This window comes from Carcharodon carcharias, chromosome 6, assembly GCF_017639515.1.
Source record: "Carcharodon carcharias isolate sCarCar2 chromosome 6, sCarCar2.pri, whole genome shotgun sequence".
Lineage (NCBI taxonomy): Eukaryota > Metazoa > Chordata > Chondrichthyes > Lamniformes > Lamnidae > Carcharodon > Carcharodon carcharias.
In genome coordinates, this window is record NC_054472.1 from 195,829,975 (window position 1) to 195,851,565 (window position 21,591).

The following is a 21,591-nucleotide window of genomic DNA, read 5'->3' on the forward strand; positions in this document are numbered from 1 at the left end:
AAACCCCACCCAACAGCCACTAGCAAACCTCCCCGCATGGATGTTGGTCCAGTTCTGGTTCAGGTGCAACCCATCCAATGGCAGGTTTCCTTCCCTAAAGGAAATTTCGTGAACCAGATGGGTTTTCACAACAATAGATGGTAGTTTAATGGTCACCGTTACCAAGACTAGCTTTATATTCCAGATTTACTTAAATATTTGAATTTAAGTTTCCCGGCTGCTGTGTTGAGATTTGAACCTCTGTTTCCGGAATATTAGTTCTGGCCTGTGGATCGCTCATCCAGGAACATTGCTACTCTGCTACTGCCCCAGCAAATATTCCTGTCAAGTGCCTCGGTACAGTTTACTATGTTACGGCACTATAACTAACCGATCCCTAAAGCGAGTTGAATCCCCACACTGGGCGACTTCTCTCAGCACTGGCAGAGCGTGGGTGCGGCTGTGGGTGTGGGGTGGAGAAATAGACTGGGATCTTCCTGTGCTTTGGGACTAGGTATGGGACACAATATGAGATTAGCTCAGTCAGTGAAGGCTGGAAATGGAGCTTGTGTCTCTGTATCATAGAAACAGAAGGTTCAATTTAGGAAACCACTTGCAAGGCCCCTGAGGAGTGCTGGGGGGAGGGTGGGATGGGAGAGGGGGTGGGTGCTTGGCAGGCAGAGGGGGGCGGCAGGAGTGCTGGGGGGTGGGGGGGAAGGGTGGGGCCGCTGGGGGACTGATGAAAACACCAGAGACCTTTGTAGCCCCATTGAATTTCTGTCATTCCAATTTGGCCTTTCACCCTCACCCCCCTTTATCAGTGGCCCCCCCTTTCTTGGTGACCTCCCTTTCTCAATGACCCCTCTCCTTTATCGATGACACCCCCTTACTCAGTGATCCCCCCTTTCTCAGTGATTCCCCCCTTTCTCAGTGATCCCCCCCGCCTTTCTCAGTGATCCCCCCCTTTCTCAGTGATTCCCCCTTTCTCGGTGATTCCCCCTTTCTCGGTGATTCCCCCTTTCTCGGTGATCCCACCTTTCCCAGTGATCCCCCCTTTCCCAGTGATCCCACCTTTCTCAGTGATCCCACCTTTCTCAGTGATCCCACCTTTCTCAGTGATTCCCCCTTTCTCGGTGATTCCCCCTTTCTCGGTGATCCCGCCTTTCCCGGTGATCCCCCCTTTCCCAGTGATCCCACCTTTCTCAGTGATCCCACCTTTCTCAGTGATCCCACCTTTCCCAGTGATCCCATCTTTCTCAATGATCCCACCTTTCTCAGTGATCCCACCTTTCTCGGTGCAGTAGCAGCATCTGTCTGCTGACCCCTCAACGAGTCTTTGATCCTGCAAGAAAAGCAGCAAAATTAGTCAGTGTGTCTGAGAAAATCCCCAAAACGTTCATCAGCCAAGTTCCACTTCCCATCTCATTACCTTTATAAAGCTCTGGCCAGGCCACAGAACAAGAATTGGGTCCAGTTCTGTCCCAACACTTTAGAGAGGATGTGAGGCTCCTTGAGAGGGTGTGGAGGAGATTTACCTGAATGGTTCCAGAGATGAGGGGGTTTAAGCTACAAGGTTGGGTTGGAGAAGCTGGGGTTGTTCACCTTGGAGCCAAGGAGATTGATGGGAAATTTGATAGAGGTTTGATCAGAGGGCATTTAAGAGTCAACCACACTGCTGTGGGTCTGGAGTCACATGTAGGCCAGACCAGGTAAGGACAGCAGATTTCCTGCCCTAAAGGACATTAGGTGTACAGGATTATGACAGGCTTAGATAAAGTAGACAAAGAATATCTGTTCCCATTGGCTGATTTCTAAAAAATTATTTCATTCCGATGATGTCCTTTAGGGAAGGAAATCTGCTGTCCTTACCTGGTCTGGTCTACATGTGACTCCAGACCCACAGCAATGTGGTTGACTCTGAAATGGCCAAGCCAGACACTCAATTGTAACAAACGGCTACAAAGTCACAAAAAAGGAATGAAACTGGACGGACCACCCGGCATCAACATCGGCATTGGAAACAACAACGGCAAACTCAGCCCTGTCAACCCTGCAAAGTCCTCCTTACTAACATCTGGGGGCTAGTGCCAAAATTGGGAGAGCATCTCACAGACTAGTCAAGCAACAGCCTGACAGAGTCATCCTCACGGAATCATACCTTACAGATAATGTCCCAGACACCATCATCACCATCCCTGGGTATGTCCTGTCCCACTGACAGGACAGACCCAGCAGAGGTGGGGGCACAGTGGTATACAGTCGGGAGGAGGTTGACCTGAGAGTCCTCAACATCGACTCCGGACCCCATTGAAGTCTCACGGCATCAGGTCAAATATGGGCAACGAAACCTCCTGCTGATTACCACGTACCGCCCTCCTTCAGCTGAGGAATCAGGACTTCTCCATGTTGAACATCTCTCTTGGAGGAAGCACTGAGGGTGGCAAGCATGCAGAATGTACTCTGGTGGGGGACTTCAATGTCCATCACCAAGAGTGGCTCGGTAGCACCACTACTGACCGAGCTGACCGAGTCCTAAAGGACATAGCTGCTAGACTGGGTCTGCAGCAGGTGGTGAGGGAACCAACAAGAGGGAAAAACATACTTGACCTCATCCTCACCAACCTGCCTGTTGCAGATGCATCTGTCCATGACAGTATTGATAGGAGTGACCACAGCACAATCCTTGTAGAGACGAAGTCCCACCTTCACATTGAGGATACCCTCCATCGTGTTGTGTGGCACTACCACTGTGCTAAATGGGACAGATTTCAAACAGATCTAGTAACTCAAGACTGGGCATCCATGAGGTGCTGTGGGCCATCAGCAGTAGCAGAATTGTACTCAAACACAATCTGTAACCTCATGGCCCAGCATATCCCCCACTCTACCATTACCATCAAGTCAGGGTCAATCCTGGTTCAATGAAGAGTGCAGGAGGACATGCCAGGAGCAGCACCAGGCATACCTAAAAATGGTGAAGCTACAACACAGGATGACTTGTGTGCCAAACAGTAAAAGCAGCAAGTGATAGACAGACCTAAGCAATCCAACAACCAATGGATCAGATCTAAGCTCTGCAGTCCTGTCACATCCAGTTGTGAATGGTGGTGGACAATTAAAACAACTCACTGGAAGAAGAGACTCCACAAATATCCCCATCCTCAATGATGGAGGAGCCCAACACATCAGTGTAAAAGATAAGGCATTTGGTATAATCTTCAGCCATAAGTAATGAGTGGATGATCCATCTCGGACTCCTCTGCAGGTCCCCAGAATCACAGATGTCAGTTTTTGATTCATTCCACTTGATATCAAGAATGACTGAAGGCACTGGATACTGCAAAGGCTATGGGCCCTGACAACATTCCGGCAATAGCGCTGAAGACGTGCTCCAGAACTTGCTGTGCCCCTAGCCAAGCTGTTCCAGTACAGCTACAACACTGGCATCTACCTGGCTATTTCCTTCCCTAAAGGACATTTGTGAACCAGATGGGTTTTTACAACAATTGACAATGGTTTCATGGTCACCATTAGACTTTTAATTCCAGATTTTTATTGAATTTAAATTCCACCAATTGCTGTGGTGGGATTTGAACCTGGGTCCCCACAACATTACCCTGGATTACTAGTCCAGCGACAATACCACTAGGCCATCACCTATCCCCCACCCCACCAGTCTACTCTCCCTCATCAGTGAAGTAATGGAAGGGGTCATCAACCGTGGTATCAAGCGGCACTTGCTTAACAATAACCTGCTTACTGAAGCCCAATTTGAGTTCCGCCAGGGTCACTCAGCTCCTGACCTCATTACAGCCTTGGTTCAAACATGGACATAAGAGCAGAATTCCCGAGGTGAGGTGAGAGTGACAGCCCTTGACATCAGGGCCGTAGTTGACCGAGTGTGGCATCAAGGAGCCCTAGCAAAACTGGAGTCAATGGGAATCAGGAGGAAAACTCTCCGCTGGTTGGAGTCATACTTAGCACGAAGGAAGATGGTTGTGGTTGTTGGAGGTCAGTCATCTCAGCTCCAGGACATCACTGCAGGAGTTCCTCAGGGTAGTGTCCTCGGCCCAACCATCTTCAGCTGCTTCATCAATGACCTTCCCTCCATCATAAGGTCAGATGTGGGGACGTTCACTGATGATTGCACAATGTTCAGCACAATTTGTGACTCCTCAGATACTGAAGCAGTCCATGTCCAAATGCAGCAAAACCTGGACAATATCCAGGCTTGGACTGACAAGTGGCAAGTAACATTCCCACCACACAAGTGTCAGGCAATGACCATCTCCAACAAGAGAGAATCCAGCCATCGCCCCTTGATGAATCCCCCACTATCAACATTCTGGGGGTTACCATTGACCAGACACTGAACTGGACTAGCCATATAAATACTGTGGCTACAAGAGCAGGTCAGAGGCTAGGAATAGTGCGACGAATAACCCACCTCCAGACTCCCCAAAGCCTGTCCATCAGCTACAAGGCACAAGTCAGGAGTGTGATGGAATACTCCCCACTTGCCTGGATGAGTGCAACTCCCACAACATTCAAGAAGCTGGACACCATCCAGGACAAAGCAGCCCACTTGATTGGCACCACATCCACAAACATTCACACCCTCCAACACTGACGCACAGTGGCAGCAGTGTATGTATCATCTACAAGATGCACTGCAGGAATTCACCAAGACTCCTTTGACAGCATCTTCCAAACCCACAACCACTACCATCTAGAAGGACAAGGGCAGCAGATAGATGGGAACACCACCACCTGGAAGTTCCCCTCCAAGTCACTCACCATCCTGACTTGGAAGAATATCGCCGTTCCTTCACAATCACTGGGTCAAAATCCTGGAGCTCCCTCCCTAACAGCACTGTGGGTGTACCTACACCACATGGACTGCAGCGGTTCAAGAAGACAGCTCACCACCACCTTCTCAAGGGCAATTAGGGATGGGCAATAAATGCTGGCCCAGCCAGCGAAGCTCACATCCCGTGAATGAATAAAAAAAATTAAAGTCCATCTGCACTGAATATTCAAAAAACCCTGTAAAGATCCCAACCATACCCCAAATATCCTTACCTGTGGACATCCTTGTGTTGTGTAAGGACAGTATGTGGAACACTGGACACGCAGTTGTTCAGAACATTGACAGACCTCACACTGTCCAACTCGCCAACGCTCCCCCATGGAATAGGATCTGCCCCGAAATTCACAGTCCTGACATGGTGCAGTCTGACATCTAAACAGCAGACAATAATAGAGAGAGTGGCAACACAAACACATGGACATTCAAACTCTGAGCTCGAGCAGCCTGTTCTGCTAACCTGATTGTGGCGTCAAGCCCACTTTGCTGTCTACCCCTTAGCCTTTGACTCCCTTGTTAATCAAGGGTCTACCTAACTTGGCCTTAAAAATATTCAATGATCCCGCCTCTCCCACTCTCCGGGGAAGAGAGTTCCCCAGACACATGGCCATCTAAGAGAAAAACATTCTCCTCATCTCTGTTTTAAACAAGTAACCCCTTACTTTTAAATGTGAGCCCTAGTCTGGACACAAAGAGACTACAGAAGGATAGACAAGTTAAATGAGTGGGCAAAAACTTGGCAGATGGAATATAATGTGGGAAAATGTGAGGTTATGCCTTTGGCAGGAAGAAGAGAAGCTGAATATTATTTAAATGGAGAAAGACTGCAGAAGGCTGCAGCACAGAGGGATTTGGGGGTCCTCGTGCATGAATCAGCAGGTAATAGGGAAGGCAAATGGAATGTTGGCCTTTATATCAAAGGGAATGGAGTATAAAAATAGGGAAGTCTTGCTAAAACTATACAAGGCACTATTAGACCACACCTAGAATAGTGTGAACAGTTCTGGTCCCCTTATCTAAGGAAAGATATACTGGCATTGGAGGCAGTCCAGAGAAGGTTCACTAGGTTGATCCTGGGTATGGAGGGATTTTCTTATGAGGAGAGGTTGAGTAGGTTGGGCCTGTACTCATTGGAGTTTAGAAGAATGAGAGGTGACTTTATTGAAAGATATAAGATTCTTAGGGGCTTGACAGGATAGATGCTGAGAGGTTGTTTCCCCTTGTGGGAGAGTCTAGGACCAGAGGGCATAATCTCAGAGTAAGGGTCACCCATTTAAAACAGAGATGAGGAGGAATTTCTTCTCTCAGAGGGTAGTGAATCTGTGGAACTCTTTACCGCAGAGGGCTGTAGAGGCTGGGTCATTAAATATATTCAAGGCTGAGATAGACAGATTTTTAATCAGTAAGGGAATCAAGGGTTATGGGGAAAAGGCAGGAAAGTGGAGTTAGGATTATCAGATCAGCCATGATCTCACTGAATGGTGGAGCAGACTCGATGGGCTGAATGGCCTACTTCTGCTCCTGTGTGTTATGGTCTTATAGTGTCTCACACTCTGTCAAGTCCCCTCAGGATCTCATATGTTTCAGTAAGATCACTTCTGATTCTTCTAACCTCCAGTGGATACAGGCCCAGCCTGTCCAACCTTTCCTCATAAGATATTCCCCCCATCCCAGGTATCAGTCGAGTGAACCTTCCCTGAACTGCTCCCAACGCATTTATATCCTTCTCTGAACTGCTCCCAACGCATTTATATCCTTCTCTGAACTGCTCCCAACGCATTTATATCCTTCTCTGAACTGCTCCCAACGCATTTATATCCTTCTCTGAACTGCTCCCAACGCATTTATATCCTTCTCTGAACTGCGCCCAACGCATTTATATCCTTCTCTGAACTGCTCCCAACACATTTATATCCTTCTCTGAACTGCTCCCAACGCATTTATATCCTTCTCTGAACTGCTCCCAACGCATTTATATCCTTCTCTGAACTGCGCCCAACACATTTATATCCTTCTCTGAACTGCGCCCAATGCATTTATATCCTTCTCTGAACTGTGCCCAACACATTTATATCCTTTCTTAAATAAGGGGACCAAAACTGTACACCATATTCCAGGTGTGGTCTCAACAATACCCTGTTCAACTATTGCAAAACATCCCCACTTTTATAATATATATGAAATAAAAACAATAATGCTGAAAAAACTCAGGTCTGACAGCATCTGTGGAGAGAAAAACAGTTAATGTTTCGAGTCTGTATGACTCTTCTTCAGAGTCCCCTTAAACACCAACATTCCATTTGTCTTCCTAATCGCTTGCTGTAGCTGCAGACTAACCTGTACCAGGACACCCAGATCCCTCTCTACGACTGAATTCTGCAACCTACCTCCATTTAAATAATTTGCTGCTTCTCTATTCTTCCAAATAAAGGACAACTAAAAAAGAAATAAGGAGGGAGAAGATTAAATATGAGGGTAAACTAGCCAGTAATATACAAGAAGATTGCAAGAGTTTTTTTAGATATATAAAGGGTAAGAGAGAGGCAAAAGTGGACATTGGGCCACTGGAAAATGATGCTGGAGAAGTAGTAGTGGTGAACAAAGAAATGGTGGAGGAACTGAATAGGTACTTTGCGTCAGTCTTCACGGTGGAAGACACGAGTAACATCCCCAAAGTTCAAGAGAGTCGGGGGCCAGAGGTGAGTATGGTGGCCATTACCAAGGAGGAGGTGCTAGGAAAACCAAAAGGTCTGAACAAAAAGAGCAAAGAAAAGTACAGCACAGGAACAGGCCCTTCAGCCCTCCAAGCCTGCGCCGATCATATTACCCGTCAACTAAAACATTTTGTACTTCCAGCGTCTGTATCCCTCTATTCCCATCCTATTCATGTATTTGTCAAGCTGCATCTTAAACCCCACTATCGTACCTGCTTCCACCACCTCCTCTGGCAGCGAATTCCAGACACTCACTACCCTCTGCGTAAAAAACTTGCCCTGCACATCTCCTCTATAGTTTTCTCCTCTCACCTTAAATCTATGTCCGCTAGTAATTGACTCTTCCACCCTGGGAAAAAGCTTCTGACTATCTACTCTGTCCATGCTACTCGTAATCTTGTAAACTTCTATCAAGTCGCCCCTCAATCTCCGTCACTCTAGTGAGAACAATCGGAGTTTCTCCAACCTCTCCTCATAGCTAATAACCTCCAGACCAGGCAGCGGCCTGGTAAACCTCCTCTGCACCCTCTCCAATACCTCCATATCCTTCTGGTAATGTGGTGACCAGAATTGCATGCAATATTCCAAGTGTGGCCTAACCAAGGTTCTATACAGCTGCAGCATGACTTCCTAGCTTTTATACTCAATACCCCTGCCAATGAAGGCAAGCATGCCAAATGCCTTCCTGACTACCTTATCCACCTGCGTTGCCACTTTCAGTGACCTGTGGACCTGTACATCCAGATCCCTCTGCCCGTCGATGCATTTAAGGGTTCTTCCATTTACTGTATAATTCCTACCTGTATTAGACCTTCCAAAATGCATTACCTCGCATCTGTCCAGCTTAAACTCCATCTGCCATTTCTCTGCCCAAGTCTCCAACCAATCTATATCCTCCAGGGAACTGGAAAATCGCTAATGTAACTCCCCTGTTTAAGAAGGATGTGAGGCAAAAGACGGGAAATTACTGGCCGATTAGCCTGATCTCGGTCGTTGGTAAGATTTTAGAGGATTAAGGATGAGATTTCAGAATACTTGGAATTGCATGATAAAACAGGGCAAAGTCAGCATGGTTTCATCAAGGGGAGGTCATGCCTGACAAATCTGTTAGAATTCTTTGAGGAGGTAACGAGTAGGTTAGACAAAGGAGAGCCAATGGATGTTATCTACTTGGACTTCCAGAAGGCCTTTGACAAGGTGCCGCACAGGAGGCTGCTCAGTAAGATAAGAGCCCATGGTGTTAGAGACAAGGTACTAGCATGGATAGAAGATTGGCTGTTTGGCAGGAGGCAGAGAGTGGGGATAAGGGGGTCCTTCTCAGGATGGCAGCTGGTGACTAGTGGAGTTCCGCAGGGGTCAGTGTTGGGACCACAACTTTTCACTTTATACATTAATGATCGAGATGAAGGAACTGAGGGCATCCTGGCTAAGTTTGCAGATGATACAAAGATAGGTGGAGGGACAGGTAGTATTGAGGAGGTGGGGAGGCTGCAGAAGGATTTGGACAGGTTAGGAGAATGAGCAAAGAAGTGGCAGATAGAATATAATGTGGGCAAGTGTGAGGTCATGCAATTTGGTAGGAAGAATAGAGGCATAGACTATTTTCTAAATGAGGAGAGAATTCAGAAATCTGGAGTGCAAAGGGACTTGGGAGTCCTAGTCCAGGATTCTCGTAAGGTTAACTTGCAGGTTGAGTCGGTAGTTAGGAAGGCAAATGCAATGTTGGCATTTATTTTGAGAGGACTAGAATATAAAAGCAGGGATGTGCTACTGAGGCTTTATAAGGCTCTGGTCAGACCACATTTAGAATATTGTGAGCAATTTTGGGCCCGTATCTCAGGAAGGATGTGCTGGCCCTGGAGAGGGTCCAGAGGAGGTTCATGAGAACGATCCCAGGAATGAAAGGCTTAACATATGAGGAACGTTTGAGGACTCTGGGTCTATACTCGATGGAGTTTAGAAGGATGAGGGGGGATCTGATTGAAACTTACAGAATACTGAAAGGCCTGGATAGAGTGGACGTGGGGAAGATGTTTCCATTAGTAGGAGAGACTAGGACCCGAGGACACAGCCTCAGAGTAAAGGGAAGACCTTTTAGAACAGAGATGAGGAGAAACTTCTTTAGCCAGAGAGTGGTGAATCTATGGAATTCATTGCCACAGAAGGCTGTAGAGGCCAGGTCATTGTGTGTACTTAAGACCGAGATAGATAGGTTCTTGATTGGTAAGGGGATCAAAGGTTATGGGGCGAAGGCAGGAGAATGGGGTTGAGAAACTTTTTAGCCATGGTTGAATAGCAAAGCAGACTCGATGGGCCGAATGGCCTATCTTCTGCTCCTATGTCTTAAGCTTTTATGGTTCTGCCAAAATGGGCACATTCACATTTTCCCACATTATACTCCATCTGCCAAATTTTTGCCCGCTCACTTAACCTGTCTATATCCTTTTGCAGACTCCTTATGCCCCTTTCACAACTCACCTTTCTACCTATACTTGTATCATCAGCAAATTTATCAATCAAACATTCAGTCCCTTCATCCAAATCATTGATATAAATGGTAAACAGCTGAGGCCCCAGCGCTGATCCCTGTGGCTCTTCACACTCTCCATCGTGTCAAAATGGAAATGGTCCTGTACTAACCTGTTCCTGTTCACAGGATCCGAACCCCAAAACCCCGCAGCCCCGAGCGCTAGGACCTCAATCCAAAACCCCAGGTCCTAGGCCCCACAGACTAACCCTGCAGCTGAACCCCAAACTCTGGAACACAAACCCCGAACCCCACACCCTGAACCACCAAGACCAGAACCTGACACCCAACCCCCAATCTGTACCCCAAACTCTAGAATCTGAACCCTAAATCCCTAAGCTGCAAACACCAGGATCCACTCCCCAAACCAGTGGCTCTGAATCCCAAACTCCAAGAAACTCCAAGAAGGAGTTCCTAATCCCGGTGAGGTGAATTACCTTCTAGCTTTGCGGTAAATTCCTCGACACTGGTTGCCGTGTCCATGTTGTTTGGGATTATTGGGGCTGCGAAAAGACCATTGAACACTCTGAACACCACAGGGTCCCAGGCAGTCACCCCAGAGTGACCAACTCGACCAGCCACAGTCCACTGATACCATCAGGAAAAAACAAAGGAAACACATGATACACAACTGGACCTCACTGGGAATGCTCACAGAATGTGATAGCCTGTCACCACTGACTCACCGCACCCCCTGGAATCTCCCTCACTCCCAGGAATCTCACTCATTCCCAGGGATCTCACTCACTCTCCTCACTCCCAGGAATCTCTCTCACCCCCAGGGATCTTCCTCACTCCCAGGGATCTCACTCACTCCCAGGGATCTCACTCACTCCCAGGGATCTCACTCACTCCCAGGGATCTCACTCACTCCCAGGGATCTCACTCACTCCCAGGGATCTCACTTACTCCCAGGGATCTCACTTACTCCCAGGGATCTCACTCACTCTCCTCACTCCCAGGAATCTCCCTCATCCCCAGGGATCTCCCTCACCCCCAGGGATCTCCCTCACCCCCAGGGATCTCCCTCACCCCCAGGGATCTCACTCACTCTCCTCACTCCCAGGAATCTCCCTCACTCTCCTCACCCCCAGGAATCTCCCTCACTCCCAGGGATCTCTCTCACTCCCAGGGATCTCTCTCACTCCCAGGGATCTCTCTCACTCTCCTCACCCCCAGGGATCTCACTCACCCCCAGGGATCTCACTCACCCCCAGGGATCTCACTCACCCCCAGGGATCTCACTCACTCCCAGGGATCTCACTCACTCCCAGGGATCTCACTCACTCTCCTCACTCCCAGGAATCTCTCTCAACCCCAGGGATCTCCCTCACCCCAGGGATCTCACTCACTGTCCTCACTCCCAGGAATCTCCCTCACTCTCCTCATCCCCAGGAATCTCCCCCACTCCCAGGAATCTCACTCATTCTCCTTACTCCCAGGAATCTCTCTCACTTCCCTCCCCCCCAGGAATCTCCCTCACTCCCAGGAATCTCCCTCACTCCCAGAAATCTCACTCACTCTCCTCACCCCCAGGGATCTCCCTCACTCCCAGGAATCTCTCTCACTTCCCTCCTCCCCAGGAATCTTCCTCACTCTCCCCAATCCCAGGAATATCACCCACTCCCAGGAATCTCACCCATTCCCCTCATTCCCAGGAATCTCTCTCAACTTGCCTTGAAACTCACTGGGTGTTTCTCTGACTCAATGGCCTCCTCTACCACATTCTACTACCTCACCCACTGCCCTCACTCTCTTACTCAACCCCATAACAAGCCCCCTGTACCCAACCTTCAGAACCCAACCTCTGTTGCCCATCCCTGTACCCACTATCCTGTAACTTACCCTCTCTAACCCTCTACCCCATCTCTCGCTTCTCTTCACAACCCAGCCCAAATCCCAATTCACACATTACACCTCTATCCCATGTCAGACCCCAACCCCATACCCTACCCCACACCCCAGGCACCACCCCACAGCCTCATCCCCACCCCTAATGCCCCATTCCACCCTCCCATTATCAACACATTAAACACCCCACATTCCATCCCCATGCCCCACATCTGCCCTCCCTAAACTCTTACATGCCCCACACAAACACCCCACCCTCCCCCATGTACCGTACTGCCCCAGGCCCTCATCTCCCATCAGCTTCATCCTGAAGCTCTGAGACCTCTCCCTTAGAGCTGAGATACTGAGATGTTCCAACCCTGACTGATCCCAGATTGATCAATTCTCCCATTCTCTCTACTCCCCGCGCAGTGTTCCTGATCACCAGGATTTCCGGTTGCTCTGTATCTCTTACCTGAACACTCTGGATTGTAGCGACAGGAGCCTAAGCGACCCTGTTGACAGCTGCAGATCTCACAATTAACTTTGACCAGCTGCCCTGGCCAGTACTTTACTCCGTTGACATGACAGGGACAGTCTGCAGGCTGGACACAGCGTTGGTTATCATCCAATACCAGACCCTCAGGGCACCAGCAACCTGCACACAAAACACCAACAATTCAGTACAATGTGCACCGTGTTGACTCCTCAACTACCCTGCCTCCAGTATTTACCCCTTATCTACCCTTCCTCCATACCCACCAACTTCAGTGTCACAGAGTGACAGTATCTGTAGGAGAATCACAATAAATCCTGATCGACTGATACACACACACACCCAGACACTCACTGAAAGACAGACAGACACACACACACCCACTCACTGATAGACAGACACACACACACACACCCAGACACTCACTGAAAGACAGACAGACAGACAGACACACACACACACACACACACACACTCACTGAAAGACAGACAGACACACACACACACACCCACTCACTGATAGACAGACAGACACACACACCCAGACATTCACTGAAAGACAGACACACACACCCACTCACAGATAGACAGACACACACACACACACCCAGACACTCATTGAAAGACAGACAGACACACACACACACACCCACTCACTGATAGACAGACAGACACACACACACACACACCCGCTCACAGATAGACAGACACACACACACACCCAGACACTCACTGAAAGACAGACAGACACACACACACACACCCACTCACTGATAGACAGACAGACACACACACACACACACACCCACTCACTGATAGACAGATACACACACACACACCCAGACACTCACTGAAAGACAGACAGACACACACACACACACACACACACACACACACACACACACACACACTGAAAGACAGACAGACACACACACACCCACTCACTGATAGACAGACAGACACACACACCCAGATATTCACTGAAAGACAGACACACACACCCACTCACAGATAGACAGACACACACACACACCCAGACACTCACTGAAAGACAGACACACACCCACTCACTGATAGACAGACAGACACACACACACCCACTCACTGATAGACAGATACACACACACACACACCCAGACACTCACTGAAAGACAGACAGACACACACACACACACACACACACTGAAAGACAGACACACACACACCCACTCACTGATAGACAGACAGACACACACACCCAGATATTCACTGAAAGACAGACACACACACACACACCCACTCACTGATAGACAGACAGACACACACACACCCACTCACTGATAGACAGACACACACACACACACCCACTCACTGAAAGACAGACAGACACACACACACCCACTCACTGAAAGACAGACAGACACACACACACACACACTCACTGAAAGACAGACACACACACCCGCTCACAGATAGACAGACACACACACACACCCAGACACTCACTGAAAGACAGACAGACACACACACACCCACTCACCGATAGACAGACACACACACACACACCCAGACACTCACAGATAGACAGACACACACACCCACTCACTGATAGACAGACACACACACCCACTCACTGATAGACAGACACACACGCACACACCCAGACACTCACTGATAGACAGACATACACACACACCCAGACACTCACAGATAGACAGACAGACAAACACACCCAGACACTCACAGATAGACAGACAGACAAACACACACACACACTCACTGATAGACAGACAGACGGACACACACACACACAGACAAACACACTCACAGATAGACAGACACACACATCCACTCACTGATAGACAGACACACACGCACACATACAGACACTCACTGATAGACAGACACACACGCACACACCCAGACACTCACTGATAGACAGACACACAGACACCCGGACACTCACTGATAGACACACACACACACACACAGACACTCACAGATAGACAGACACACACACACCCAGACACTCACAGATAGACAGACACACACACACAGACACACACACTCACAGATAGATAGACAGACACACACACAGACACACACACTCACAGATAGACAGACACACACACACGCACTCACAGATAGACAGACACACACACAAACACACAGAGACACTCACAGATAGACAGACACACACACACACACACAGACACTCACAGATAGACAGACACACACACACACACACTCACACACACACAGAGACACTCACAGATAGACACACACACCCAGACACTCACTGAAAGACAGACAGACACACACACACCCACTCACCGATAGACAGACACACACACACACACCCAGACACTCACAGATAGACAGACACACACACCCACTCACTGATAGACAGACACACACACCCACTCACTGATAGACAGACACACACGCACACACCCAGACACTCACGGATAGACAGACATACACACACACCCAGACACTCACAGATAGACAGACAGACAAACACACCCAGACACTCACAGATAGACAGACAGACACACCCACTCACTGATAGACAGACACACACGCACACATACAGACACTCACTGATAGACAGACACACACGCACACACCCAGACACTCACTGATAGACAGACACACAGACACCCGGACACTCACTGATAGACACACACACACACACACAGACACTCACAGATAGACAGACACACACACACCCAGACACTCACAGATAGACAGACACACACACACAGACACACACACTCACAGATAGACAGACACACACACACACACACAGAGACACTCACAGATAGACAGACACACACACACACACACACATAGACACTCACAGATAGACAGACACACACACACACACTCACACACACACAGAGACACTCACAGATAGACAGACACACACAGACACTCACAGAAACACTCACAGATAGATAGACACACACACACACACACAGACACTCACAGAAAGACAGACACACGCACACACACACACAGACACTCACAGAAGACAGACACACACACACACAGACAGACACTCACAGATAGACACACACACACACACACACACACACACACAGACACTCACAGAAACACTCACAGATAGATAGACAGACACACACAGACACTCACAGAAAGACAGACACACACACACAGACACTCACAGAAGACAAGACACACACACACACAGACAGACACTCACAGACACTCACAGATAGATAGAGACACACACACACACACACACAGACACTCACAGAAAGACAGACACACACACACAGACACTCACAGATAGACAGACAGACACACACACACACACACACACACACAGACACTCACAGATAGACAGACAGACACACACACATACCCAGACACTCACTGATAGACAGACAGACACACACACACCCAGACACTCACTGATAGACAGACACACACACACACACACACACACATACACACACACACTCACAGATAGACAGACAGACACACACACACACCCAGACACTCACTGATAGACAGACAGACACACAGACACCCAGACACTCACTGATAGACAGACACACACACACACACACACACACACAGACACTCACAAATAGACAGACACACACACACACAGACACTCACAGATAGACAGACACACACACACACACAGACACTCACAGATAGACAGACACACACACACACAGAGACCCTCACAGATAGACAGACACACACACACACACACACACAGACCCTCACAGATAGACAGACACACACACACACACACACACACAGACACTCACAGATAGACAGGCACACACACACACACACACACACACACAGACACTCACAGATAGACAGACACAGACATACACACACAGACACTCACAGATAGACAGACACACACACACACACACACACACACACACACACACACACTCACACTCAGATAGATAGACACACACACACACACACAGACACTCACAGAAAGACAGACACACACACAGACACTCACAGAAGACAAGACACACACACACACACAGACAGACACTCACAGACACTCACAGATAGAGACACACACACACACACACACACAGACACTCACAGAAAGACAGACACACACACACAGACACTCACAGAAGACAGACACACACACAGACAGACACTCACAGATAGACAGACAGACACACACACACACACACACACACACAAACTCACAGATAGACAGACAGACACACACACACACCGAGACACTCACTGATAGACAGACAGACAGACACACACCCAGACACTCACTGATAGACAGACAGACACACACACACACACACACAGACACTCACAAATAGACAGACATACACACACACAGACACTCACAGATAGACAGACACACACACATACACACAGACACTCACAGATAGACAGACACACACACACACACAAACAGACACTCACAGATAGACAGACACACACACACACAGAGACCCTCACAGATAGACAGACACACAGACACACACACACACAGAGACCCTCACAGATAGACAGACACACACACACACACACACAGACACTCACAGATAGACAGGCACACACACACACACACACACACAGACACTCACAGATAGACAGACACACACACACAAACACACACACACACACTCACAGATAGACAGACACACACACACACACAGACACTCACAGATAGACAGACACACACACACACAGACACTCACAGATAGACAGACAGACACACACACACAGACACTCACAGATAGACAGACACACACACACACACACAGACACTCACAGATAGACAGACACACAAACACACACACTCACGGATAGAGAGACACACACACACACACACACACAGACACTCACAGATAGACAGACACACACACACACACACAGACAGACACACACACACACACACACAGACACACACACACACACACACACAGATAGACAGACACACACACACACAGACACTCAGATAGACAGACACACACACAGACAGACACTCACAGATAGACAGACACACACACACACACACACACACACAGACAGACACTCACAGATAGACAGACAAACACACACACACACACACAGACAGACACTCACTGATAGACAGACACACACACACAGACAGACATTCACAGATAGACAGACACACACACACACAGACATTCACAGATAGACAGACACACACACACACACACACACACACACACATTCACAGATAGACAGAAACACACACACACACACACAGACACTCACAGATGGACAGACAGACACACACACACACAGACACTCACAGATAGACAGACACACACACACAAAGACGCTCACAGATAGACAGACACACACACACACACAGACACTCACAGATAGACAGACACACACACACACACACACACAGATAGACAGACAAACACACACACACACACAGATAGACAGACACACACACACACACAGATAGACAGACAAACACACACACACACAGATAGACAGACACACACACACACACACAGATAGACAGACACACACACACAAAGACACTCACAGATAGACAGACACACACACACACAGACACTCACAGATAGACAGACACACACACACACACACACCCAGACACTCACAGATAGACAGACACACACAAAGACAGACACTCAAAGATAGACAGACACACACACACACACACACACACACAGAGACAGACACTCACAGATAGACAGTCACACACACACACACACACACACACACACTCACAGATAGACAGACACACACACACACACAGACACTCACAGATAGACAGACAGACAGACAGACACACACACACACACACACACAGACACTCACAGATAGACAGACACACACACACACACACAGATAGACAGACACATACACACACACACACACACACACACACAGACACACACACACACACACACACACACACAGATAGACAGACACGCACACACACAGACACTCAGATAGACAGACACACACACAGACAGACACTCACAGATAGACAGACACACACACAGACAGACACTCACAGATAGACAGACACACACACACACACACAGACAGACACTCACAGATAGACAGACACACACACACACACACACACAGACAGACACTCACAGATAGACAGACACACACACACACACACACACACAGACATTCACAGATAGACAGACACACACACACACAGACATTCACAGATAGACAGACAGACACACACACACACACACAAACACACACACTCACAGATAGAAAGAAACACGCACACTCACACACAGACACTCACAGATAGACAGACAGACACACACACACACAGACACTCACAGATAGACAGACACACACACACACAGACACTCACAGATAGACAGACACACACACACACACAGACACTCACAGATAGACAGACACACACACACACACAGATAGACAGACAAACACACACACACACACAGATAGACAGACACACACACACACACACAGATAGACAGACAAACACACACACACACACAGATAGACAGACACACACACACACACACACAGATAACCAGACACACACACACACAGACACTCACAGATAGACAGACACACACACACACAGACACTCACAGATAGACAGACACACACACACACACACCCAGACACTCACAGATAGACAGACACACACACACACACACACACACACACACCTAGACACTCACTGATAGACAGACAGATACACACACACCCAAACACTCATTGATAGACAGACAGACAGACACAAACACACCCAGACACTCACTGATAGACAGACAGACACACACACACATACCCAGACACTCACTGATAGACAGACAGACACACACACACCCACACACTCACTGATAGACAGACAGACACACACACAAACACAAACACACACACTCAGATAGATAGACAGACACACACACACACAGACACTCACAGATAGACAGACACACACACACACAGACACTCACAGATAGACCGACACACACACACACACACACACAGACAGACACTCACAGATAGATAGACACACACACACACACAGACATTCACAGATAGACAGACACACACACACACACACACTCACAGATAAACAGACACACACACACACATAGACACTCACAGATAGACAGACAGACACACACACAAACACAGACACTCACAGATAGACAGACACACACACACACAGAGATAGACAGACACACACACACAGACACACACAGATAGACAGACACACACACACACACACAGATAGACAGACACACACACACACAGACACTCACAGATAGACAGACACACACACACACAGACCCTCACAGATAGACAGACACACACACACACACACACCCAGACACTCACAGATAGACAGACACACACACACACACACACACACACCTAGACACTCACTGATAGACAGACAGATACACACACACCCAAACACTCATTGATAGACAGACAGACAGACACAAACACACCCAGACACTCACTGATAGACAGACAGACACACACACACATACCCAGACACTCACTGATAGACAGACAGACACACACACACCCAGACACTCACTGATAGACAGACACACACACAAAGACACTCACAGATAGACAGACACACACACACAGAGACACTCACAGATAGAAAGACATACACACACACACACACACACACACAGACACTCACAGATAGACAGACACACACACACACAGACACTCACAGATAGACAGACACACACACACACAGACACTCACAGATAGACAAACACACACACACACAGAAACTCACAGAAAGACACACACACACAGAGAGACACTCACAGATAGACAGACACACACACAGACACTCACAGATAGACAGACACACACACACACACACACAGACATTCACAGATAGACAGACACACACACACACACACACACACACACACACTCACAGATAGACAGACACACACACACACACAGACACTCACAGATAGACAGACAGACACACACACACACACACAGACACTCACAGATAGACAGACACACACACGCACACACAGATAGACAGACACACACATACAGACACACACAGATAGACAAACACACACACACACACACACACACAGATAGACAGACACACACACACACAGACACTCACAGATAGACAGACACACACACACACAGACAGACACTCACAGATGGACAGACACACACACACACACACAGACAGACATTCACAGATAGACAGACATACACACACACAGACATTCACAGATAGACAGACACACACACACACACACACACACTCACAGATAGACAGAAACACACACACACACACAGACACTCACAGATAGACAGACACACACACAAACACACACAGACACTCACAGATAGACAGACACACACACACACAGACACTCACAGATAGACAGACACACACACGCACACACACAGACACTCACAGATAGAGAGACACACACACACACAGATAGACAGACAGACACACACACACACACACAGATAGACAGACACACACACACACAGACACTCACAGATAGACAGACACACACACACACAGACACTCACAGATAGACAGACACACACACACACAGACACTCATAGATAGACAGACACACACACACACACACCCAGACACTCACAGATAGACAGACACACACACACACACCTAGACACTCACTGATAGACAGACAGATACACACACACCCAAACACTCATTGATAGACAGACAGACAGACACACACACACCCAGACACTCACTGATAGACAGACAGACACACACACACATACCCAGACACTCACTGATAGACAGACAGACACACACACACCCAGACACTCACTGATAGACAGACAGACACACACACACCCAGACAGTCACTGATAGACAGACAGACACACACACATCCAGACACTCACTGATAGACAGACAGACACACACACACACCCAGACACTCACTGAAGGACAGACACACAGATAGACAGACAGACACACACACACCTAGACACTCACAGATAGACAGACACACACACAGACAATCACAGATAGACAGACACACACCCACTCACTGATAGACAGAAACACACACACGCCCAGACACTCACAGATAGACAGACAGACACATACACACAACCAGACCCTTACAGATAGACACACACACACACAGACACTC